General features: G+C 47.7%; 1 long non-coding RNA gene across 1 annotated transcript; it reads left to right on the plus strand.

The window, feature by feature from the left end:
* Positions 1-233: 233 nt before the first annotated feature.
* On the plus strand, positions 234-2,075 carry LOC122457189. Its single transcript, XR_006276590.1, has 3 exons — positions 234-351; positions 1,677-1,859; positions 1,967-2,075. It is a non-coding gene; the product is annotated as an uncharacterized LOC122457189 (long non-coding RNA).
* Positions 2,076-10,053: the final 7,978 nt, after the last annotated feature.

The following is a 10,053-nucleotide window of genomic DNA, read 5'->3' on the forward strand; positions in this document are numbered from 1 at the left end:
TCGGTGTATGGCTGCTAAATGTTGATGCCTCCCTCTGCTCTCCCCAATATCATCTTTACTGCCTCCACATCTGGCTCCCAATATCCTTTCCCATATGCTTGTTTCCAGACCCTGAGAGGAATTCTTTTGTGTGTTCTGCAGTAGGAGGTTTTGCATTGTGGGATGCAGTAGTGATAACACTATGTTAAAGAGCAGTCTGTGTTTCATTTCCAGGACTCTCATGCTAGACCTTGCCCTAATGGAACCTACAGTGAGCAGAAGGGACTGGGCAGAGCTGATGAATGCTTGGTATGTCCTGCAGGGAAGTACTGCTACAGGGAATGGAGAGAACCCCGTGGAATTCCCCATCCGGTGAGTGCCCTCAGACCTAAGAGCCCTACAGTGACTCTGGTGATGGAGCCTTCTCAGTAACAGTTAGCATGTTGCTTGTCTCCAGTGCTCCTGCCTTATGGTGCTCTGATGAAAGACAGCCCATGAAAGACACCCCAAATGCTAGCAGCTGGTGCCTCTCTGGCTCTAATGGGTTTTGGGAGCTGTTGTTGTGGTAGTCCCATCTCCAAAGACCTGGGACTCTCACATCAATAAGAGATGTAAAGAAGAAATGTGTGTTAAAAATAATTAGATTGGAGGTTCAGCAGCATGGAGGGAGCCCAACTTTTAGCGGAGAGAGAGAAGTTTCTCAATGCCATGTTACCCTTCCCTCCTCAGTGTGGGTAAGTCTGTACTGTAGCTAGGCGCATGCTTCCCACCTGCTTGAGCTAGCTCATTAAAAATTGCTGGGTAGCCTGGAGTAGCACGGGCAGTAGCTTGGGCTAGTCGCCTGAGTACAGACCCACCCAGCCCCCTGGATTCATACTCAGGCAGCTAGCCTGAGCCGCTGCCCATGCTACCTCCCTGGGGGCTAGTATGTCTGTCTACCTGTTCTGGGAAGCATGCTCCCTGCTACAGTGTAGGTGTTCCTTGAGGGAAGAGTCTCAGCCCCCAGAACTCTAGGCATCCCAAGGTCCCAGTCATTCCACACTGTAGCAGGAGTGACTGGGAGGATCCTTTGACCTGCAGTGGGTTCAGATCAGGAGACGAAATGAGGCTGATGTTCCCCAGTTAGGTTCTCTTGTCTTTGCATCTTCATTCACCCTGCCTTTTGCTCATGCAACAGCCTCCCTCTTTCCATCCATCAAGCCATCCTTTCTTTGTACCTCAGCCACACTCCTTTTTTTTCCCATTCCCTCCATCACTGATCTTCCACACCTCTTTCTATTCTCCTCCAGCTCCCACGCTTCTTCCTTTAACAGCTTATATTGTGAGATATGGACTGTCTTTTCTAACTGGGCTTTGTATAGCACCAAGCACATTGTCAGCACTCCACAAAATGAACAAGAATAAATAAGCAAAATTTTTGGACATTTTTCAAAATTTGAGATTTTGTTGACTTTTTTCATCAACATTTTGACCTATCCCCTAAAACAAACAAACAGGGAAAATTTTAATTTAAAAAATGTTCTCGGATTTTCTTTTTATTTTGCCTTTTCTGCTCAACTCCAATAATAATTAAAGTTTCCAACTCTGGCCAAAGCTCAAGCCACTTCTTATTGTAGCTGAACTGATTCACCCATCCCATCTCGAAACAACAAGGATAACCCCAGGACTGACAATCCCTTTTGTCTTTTGTTTCCCAGACTGGAGACTGCCCCCCAGGATACATGTGCCCCCCAGGGACTGGATTCCCCTTCTCTTTTCCCTGTCTTCCTGGCTTCTACTGGGATAGTTCTGCTGTGGAAGGAGGAAATACTTGCAAACCATGTCCTGCTGGGTACTATTGTGACTCTCCTGCCATGATGCAGCCCAAAACTTGCCCAGCTGTAAGTTGTTCTGCAGTGGTTTTGTAATAAAAGGGGAGGCAGATGGGCCAAGTCCAGGTTTATTGTAAGAGCTTTTAGCCCTGTGAGAACCTGGCTTTGTTTTGCAGGGTTCTTACTGTGCCAGAGGCAGCTCCCGTCCTGAGCCCTGCCCAGAGGGCACATACGGTAACAGAAAGGAGCTGGCTGCACCCCTGGACTGCAGCCCATGTGGAGGTGGGTTTTACTGTGCTGGTCAAGGACAGACAGGCCCCAGTGGCCTCTGTGAGGCTGGGTTCCATTGCCGGGGCAGAGCAGTGACACCAGTAAGTTGTGTGTTAAGTTCTTCTTGCTCAAAGCCAGGCTCCTCTGCCATCTTCTCCATCAATGGCCCATGAGGGAACAACTCTGGGGGTAAGTCTACACTGCAGCGGGAAGTAAGTTCTCCAGCCTGCATAGACAGACTTGCACTAGCGGGCTCAAGCTAGCACCCTAGAAATAGCTGTATGGATGTTGTGGCACTGGTCAGGGCTGGGCCCAGATACCCAAGCTGAAGCCTGTCCTCCCCCCAGGTCCAAGCTCAGGTGAACCCATGCTGCCAGTGCTGCAACATCCACACAGCTATTTTTAGCGCGCTAGCACAAGCCCTGCTAAAGCAAGTCTGTCTACCTGGCCTTGGAGGCTTGCTCCCAGATGCACTTGAGACGTACCCCAGGAGCCTTAGCTCTGCAGCCCTCGCTCCCCACTGTGTGCCCATGGCTGTCTCTGCTGCCAGTGATGTCAATGGGAAATTTGCATGTGACTTAGAAGGGTGTAAGATCAAGTCCTATGATCTTGTTATCCCAGTCTCAGCACTTGTAACTGAAAGGACAGGGACTCGGTCAGGCTAAATATCTGGGGCTGGCCATATCTTCAGCTGGTGTAAATTGGCATAGTTTCATTCAAGTTACCATCCCATGCAACACTATTCAATTTTTAAAAATCCATGAATACAGTGAATTTTCTTCTCTCTGTTATTGATGAACGCTATCTATTATTCAAACTAAATACGGTCTTGAGCTGGAGAGGTAGGATCTAGATTAGAACAAGCATCCAAACAGCCATAAACTTTGAGAAGTTTGAATTCTGGGTTCTGATTCAATGGAAAAGCCCAAGAGGCAAAATTAGGCCCCAGATATAGACCCAGATCTGAACTTCTCCAGTGTTCAGAGCATTGGACTCTCATGTGCCAATCTGGGCCCATCTATCATTGAAAGTGAAAAGGTTTTCAGATCTACTTTCCTTTTCATCAGTAATAGTCTCTGTCCATTTCCTGCATTGCTCTCAGCTTGGACATCAGAGAGAGAGACTCATCATTATCACCTTTCTTTATAGTCAGTTTCTCTTTCTAGCTCTCATGCATTAGCACAGTGCTGCAATATTTAGATTGCAAACATGGTAAAGGAGTGTTTACATACAAACAAAAAATAATATGGTGGGAATTTAAAAAAAAAAAGGAAACCACTTCCATTGATATAAGGGTCTATACTGATTTGGGACTAAATCAGTGCACCCCTTTAACATACTTGTCTCATTTGATACAGTTATTTCTTTCTCTAGTAATTGTTAAATGATCTGTTTTCCAATTTCAGTTGCCCACAGATGGTGTGACAGGTGATATCTGCCCTGCTGGAGCATACTGCCCACCTGGCTCCCTGTTACCTACACCTTGTCCTCCGGGGACCTACAGTAATGTGAGTGGGTTAAAGAGCCTGAAGCAGTGTTTGGATTGCCCACCTGGGTGAGTTTCCCATTCTGCAGAAGAACATTGCTCAGTTTTATAAGGCTGCAGCGTGGTTGCTCTCCCGTTGCTATAAACCAGGCCATGTGATCGTCAGGGGACCTGCAGTGAGGAACCTTCAGTGGGAGAATGATCCTGTTAGCTCTTCCCATGCTTAAAGTTTGGCTTGCTGAATCCTAAGTGCATGATGACATGACCTAGAGACCCTCCACACAATTCATGCTAGTCCTTGTCAGGGCGATACCCTTTGTTGTTTAGACTGGGTGAGGGTATTCACCACATTGTTCAATGTATGGCATTCCCATTGACCACCATAGTTTCCAATGGCTGGAAGCTGAAGCTAGACAAATTCAGACTGAAAAAGGCATACATCTTTAACAGTGAGAATAATTAACCATTGGAGCCATTTACCCAGGATTGTGGTAGATTCTCCATCTGACCATTTTAAAATCAAGATTGGATGTTTTTCCTCAAAGCCCTGCTCTAGGAATTATTTTAGCAAGTTCTCTGGCCAGTGTTATACAGGAGGGAAGATTCAATGATTGCAATGGCCCCCCTCTGGCCTTGGAGTCTAAGAGTCTCTGAAGCTGCATGGATGATTATGAAGGACAATGTATGGCTCTAATAATAATTATAAGGGTTTCATCCTCTAGGACACACACAGCTGCTGTCAGATATTAGTGAGTGGTCATACATAAAATAGTCAGAGAATCATAAGGCTGTGACACATAGCAGCCAGTGGTGAGGAATGTAAACTTAAGGCTGATGCTCCTTTGGGTTGGTGCATCTCTGTATTCTAGTAAATGCAGTCAGTAAAAGCATCTGGTGTTTGGTGGCCCAATCAATTTCCTCTATAATTTATTATGAAGGGGACAAGAAGTCTGGATAAAATATTAGCTCTCCCTCACCAAGACCGAAAGCTCAGAGTGAATCCAAACCTTCCCTCCACCCTGGTATTTTCCATTACTACATCCCTGTGCACCCTGTTTCCAGCCAGTAAGATACATGACCATATAACAGGGAGGTATCTGATGGTATTTGTGTTCCATCCAGGAGTTGGAATCTAAAAGGAATCTCATGAGAATATCTGCCTTGTGAGATTTTCCAAACCAGGCTTGTGGAGCTAGGAGTTTGAGGTTTGTGGGGGGAAGGCATCTGAATTTTTGTGAGCTTGTCTGATCTCTACTGAAAAGTTTTGGTTCATGTTTCCCTAACAGTTACTAAGGTAAGGAAGCTTTATTCTTCCCAGTATCAAACTGTGAAATGTAAGAGTTTACTGTCTTGATGAAAATAATTAAATTCTGGATGAAGGATGGCCTGTCCTGCATTATCCCTACAAGATCCATGCACTTATGGGATCTGTGAATCCTGTGTGATTCCAGCCAGTTAGTGGAGCATTTATTGTTTTAAAACAATGCTTTCCTGTGGCAAAAGGAAATGTTTCTACTTATGATGTGTGTTTTCCCAAACCCAGACTGTACTGTGATGGGACAAACAGCCAAGCTCCCACTGGACCCTGCAAACCTGGCTACTTCTGTACTGGAGCTGCCAAAACTGCCCTTCAGCATGTGGCCATGGAGGGGCATTATTCACTGGCAGGAGCTTTCAGACCAGAACCCTGCCCTCTTGGGAGTTTCCAGCCTGTAAGTGCAGTGAACTAAGCTACAGACTATTCTGAGTCCATAGAAGCCTTCAGAATCTGAATCGGGGAGCAGATATGTGTGAGATGTTAGCACCAGACTAGTGAAACTCTGCTAGCTTCAGGTTTTCTCTCAAGCTTGACACTCACCCAGCTGCAATAGACTAGATTCTGACCATGTCTGGAGTGGGGTGGAAGAGGGACAGTATGTCCTCCAGTCCAGGACAGGGATCTGCTCTGACGACTTTAGATTGCTTTGTAAACCATACCCTTTCTGTTGCTACCCAGACACATGGTGTTATCCACAACGGCAGGTGGGCCTGTGACACCTGTTCCACCCTTCACATTGCTCACAACTTTCATTCTGAACGAGCAGGGGCTCTGACACTCAGTTCCTGCTATGTTTCCCCTCTAGGTCCTTGGTCAGTCTCTGTGCAGAGAGTGCCCAGAGGGGACATTTTGCAATCAGACAGGCCTGGCTGAACCTGTGACTTGTCCCAAAGGGCATTACTGCCCAGCTCAGAGTATCCTGCCTTTCCCATGTCCAGCGGTAAGAGCCAAATGTGTTTCCTTCCATCTAGAAGTTCTTCCTTGGAGATTTCTTGCCCTCCGAGGGCTTCAATAGCTCTCTCTATGCAGGGCAGTTACACAGACATACTCAGTGCCACGGGGACAGGATCCTGCAAACCCTGCCCGGCGGGCATGTACTGCAGCACAGCTGGTCTGGCCACGCCTGAGGGTCCGTGCCAGCCAGGATATTATTGTGCCCAAGGGTCCAACAGCACCTCACCTGTGAGTATTGCACTGGCTGGTGAAGCCCGACCTGCTAACGCAGCGTGAAGTGCATCAGGCACAATATCCACTTTGTTTTCCTTGCTCCAGGTGGGACTTCCTTTTGGTGATCTTTGCCCAGCAGGATATTACTGCCCTGCCGGCACGAAACACCCAAGAGAGATGCCATGCCCTGCTGGTACCTGGAACGAGAGGAGGGGAGCCCAGGATGCCAGCTGGTGTCTACCCTGTCCCCCTGGGTTCTTCTGCAAGGTGGCAGGCCAGGTTACCCCTGCAGGTCTTTGTGCACCAGGTGAGATATGTCAGTAGCTTTTCCAACTACCAGCCAATTCACTCACATCATCATTGTAATGGTTCTTATTTTTTGCTGAGCGCCCTCCCACTCCTGCAGCAAGACAGGGTGGGTGATGGAGTCCCTGTGTTCTCTGCTTTCAGGCTATTACTGCACAGGAGGGACCCGGACCCCAAGACCACTGGATGCTGTGACGGGGGATCTCTGTCCCGAAGGACACTTCTGCCTTGCAGGCTCAGCAGCACCCTCCCCGTGCCCAGATGGGGAATACAGCAATGCAACAGGTCAGGAGTTGGGGAGAGGGCTGCTTTGCTTGAGCTACCATCTAACTGGGAGGGAACTAGAAATCCAGTTTGCACTCCACAGTTCCAGTGTTATTCTGCTGTTACTCTATTACAGTGCAATATGCCTACCGGACCAAATTACTTGCTGGCATAAGTGTGTGGAACACCATTTAAAGTCCAGCAGAGCTGTGCCACCTAGGAGTTAGCAGTGTGACAACCATTAATCCCTACAGCATGGTTATAAATAACCCTGCAAGTCTAAGCAGGGTCTACACCTATTCTGATTGGAGTGGGCAGTCCCATTTCCTGCAAGCTGGGTTGAAAGACACGAAAATACATCCCCAAATATCTTCAGGGCTGTTGCAGTGTCATATCATGAGGATGCTGCATCATGACGGGGAGACAATTGTTTCATTGTGTCCTGGGGTGATGTGTCCCAGAGGACAATGTTCCATACGTGACACTCCTACATCAGCCTAAGTCCCAGAAGCACAGCAGCAGTTCTCGTTCTATAATAACAGAGCTGTTAAATATTCAACCAGATTTCCTCATTGTGCATCCATCCAGTGGGCAGATCTGGAAGAAATCCCCTTACAGTGGCCTCTGGCCTTTTGGGTAAGCACCCAGAAATGTAGATGCTTCTGCAAACTTCCTGGACCTGCAAACCAGGGCTGAAAAGCTTGCTAGAACAAACTGCCGCATGAGCTCTCTAATAGGTATAAAGACCAGTGAAGCCAGGAAAGCAAAGAAAATACCATTCCAGTCCTCCTATTTCAAGTCCAGAACCAGGCAAGTAAGAGTCCTACAGAAGTGAGTCCATTCAGTGGTGCTTTTTCTTTCCTTTCCTTTCCTGAACTGCCCTCTCAGGTCAAGACAAATGCTTCCCATGTCCAGCTGGGTTTCACTGTCAGCGCGGCATAATGCAACATTGTCCACCTGGCTTTTACTGCCCCCAGAAGACTGGAATCAGCTTTTACCCTTGTCCAGCTGGGACTTACAACCCATCTCATGGAATCAGCCAGGCCGAGAGGTGCCAGCAATGCCCTGCAGGTAAGGAAACCTCTTAGAGCAGTAGTTCTCCAGCTCTCCCATCCTGCAGACCGCTCTGTAAGAGAGAAATCGCTCCACGTGCCTGCTCTTTTCCCAAACCAGTGGTGTCAACTCGGAGTTCAGAGAGGCAGCCCCCCGCCCAAGATTTTTGCACTTTCTCACAATTACATAGGCTGTTGAGCTGGGGTGGGGTGGGGCATGGGCTGACCATTTTTAAGCAGCGGTCCCGCTGCTGCTGCATGGTTTCAACACCACTCAAATTTGACCTGTCTACCCCTTCATCACAGCCGGGCCAAATGGTGTTGCAATCTGGTGCACAGGGAGTCGGTTCCAGTACAGCAGAGTGCAGGGGAGTCTACTGAGAACCCCACTCCTGGGGGCACCAGCTCATACATTGTGTTAGTAAGAGAGAGGGGAAACTGCAAGCCCAAGGGAGAGTGGGGGTCCCTCCAGGAAGAGGGTGGGGGGGATGAGCAAGAACTGGAATAGGGTTCCTGCTGGGAAGGGCAAGGACTGAAATTCCCCCACCTCCCAAGAAATGTTTGAATTGGTGCCACTGTCCCAAACCCCTAATGAATGCATTTCACCTCCAGGAAACAAATGTAAAATAAACAATGCTATCAAAATATACTTAAATACTATCTGTAGTGTCCCCATTGTGAACCAATGTCTGCTAATGCCCTAGAGGAGATAAGGATGCTCTAACATCCATGGTATCTCACAGGAGCACAGTTTAAATTGGAAAGATGCTTTTCCAATTGTGATGATGCTATGATGGGATCTTTCACTGATTCACCCTCTCCCTGCTCAGAAGTGCACGCTATATGCTGGATTTCCCAGTGCTCTTTCCAGTTAAATGATTCTCTCTCCCCTGTGTATTTCTCCAGGGATGTTTTGTGGAGAATGGGGATTATCCTCTCCGAGTGGCCCCTGCTGGCCAGGATTCTTCTGCACAGCAGGTACTTGACTTAGCATTCCCAAGGGCAAAGGGAGGAAGAGAACGGGGTCCTTAGCTTCTCCATATTGCCTGAGCTCTTCTATTCTGTCTAATTTGTCCTGCCCCCTCCTGGAAAGAGAGGTTGCTATCAGGTTGCTGTGGCATGAGGTCGTTATAGAAGCTTTGGATGGGAGGATGGCACAGTGGGCCGGTGTGTGCGATTGGCATGTTAGCACTGTGATAGGAACCTGGTGCATTAGCATTAATATGAGGTGATGTCAGAGAAGCTTTGGAGCATGAGGTTGGCAAGATGGTGTTGGCATGCTCTGTTGGCATGAAAAACAGTGTAATCTCTTAGACTATCAGTGCTTACTTGGCAGGATGAGGCTAGAAACTATGTATCAACTCTTGGCAAGTGACAGGAATTATTTGCAAAGTATGGGAGGTTGATTCTGGTGCATGAGCAGATGTCTTGGCCTCTCTGCGATGACACTCATAAAGAATCAGAACTCAGATTTCTCAGAGCCACGGGGCTGCAAGATGGGAGGGGAGCAGCAGCAGCTCTGGGTTCTGGCCAGAGCCAGTGCTTCTGTATAATACAAAACACTCTGTAGGTTTTGTTTATCAAACCACATGGATTTCTCACTGATGAGTCTTTGTGCTGCCAATGTCCAGAATATTTGATGTTTTTCTTAAAGCCCTCTGGTCCTGGATTCATGTGATTTCATGAGAATTTCAGTGTTGATTTAGAAAAAAAGTAAGTTTCTAGTCCCCATGGTTGTGGAGCAAAGCCTGAAATGTGACCCAAGTGCAACCGAAACAAATCAAATCAACCCAATTAAAAAAGAATTTAAATTCTCATGGTTTTTAAAGGCCTGAACTTATTTTTTACTGTGTGGGGTTGTTAGGCCTGGCCATTCCTTAGATGAATATCAGATTTTTACCCATGTGCTTTCTCTCTCTCTTTCTCTCTTGGGAGATTCTCATTAATATTTTAATGATACTGAGTCCAAGTCTAAAATTTTCCCCTCGACGGAGTCCAGTCCACATGAAATATTCAGAAACAAGCCTCCATCGGTGATTGTTGCATCTTAATGCAAGGAGAGCTTGTGTTAAACACAGTACATACCTTTGTTTATGCCAGGAGTGGCCAAACTTACTGATCTTCTGAGCCGCATACAATAATCTTCAGAAGTTCAAGAGACAGACGCACCCGCTCAGATCTTCTGCTTTGCAGCAGAGTGATGGAGCTCAGGGCTTCAGCCCCATGGGAGACATCTGTCAGTGCTCAAGGCTTCAGCAGGAGCAGGGCTGAAGCCCCGAGCCCTGGCACGCGCCTCCTGTGGGGCTGAAGCCCCTAGACCACCTCCCTACTGGGCAGAACCCCCTAGCCCTGCCACAGGGCAGGAGCCTTGAGCTCCCCTCTCCGCGGTTTGGTAGATGG

Source organism: Dermochelys coriacea, chromosome 22 (genome assembly GCF_009764565.3).
Source record: "Dermochelys coriacea isolate rDerCor1 chromosome 22, rDerCor1.pri.v4, whole genome shotgun sequence".
NCBI lineage: Eukaryota > Metazoa > Chordata > Testudines > Dermochelyidae > Dermochelys > Dermochelys coriacea.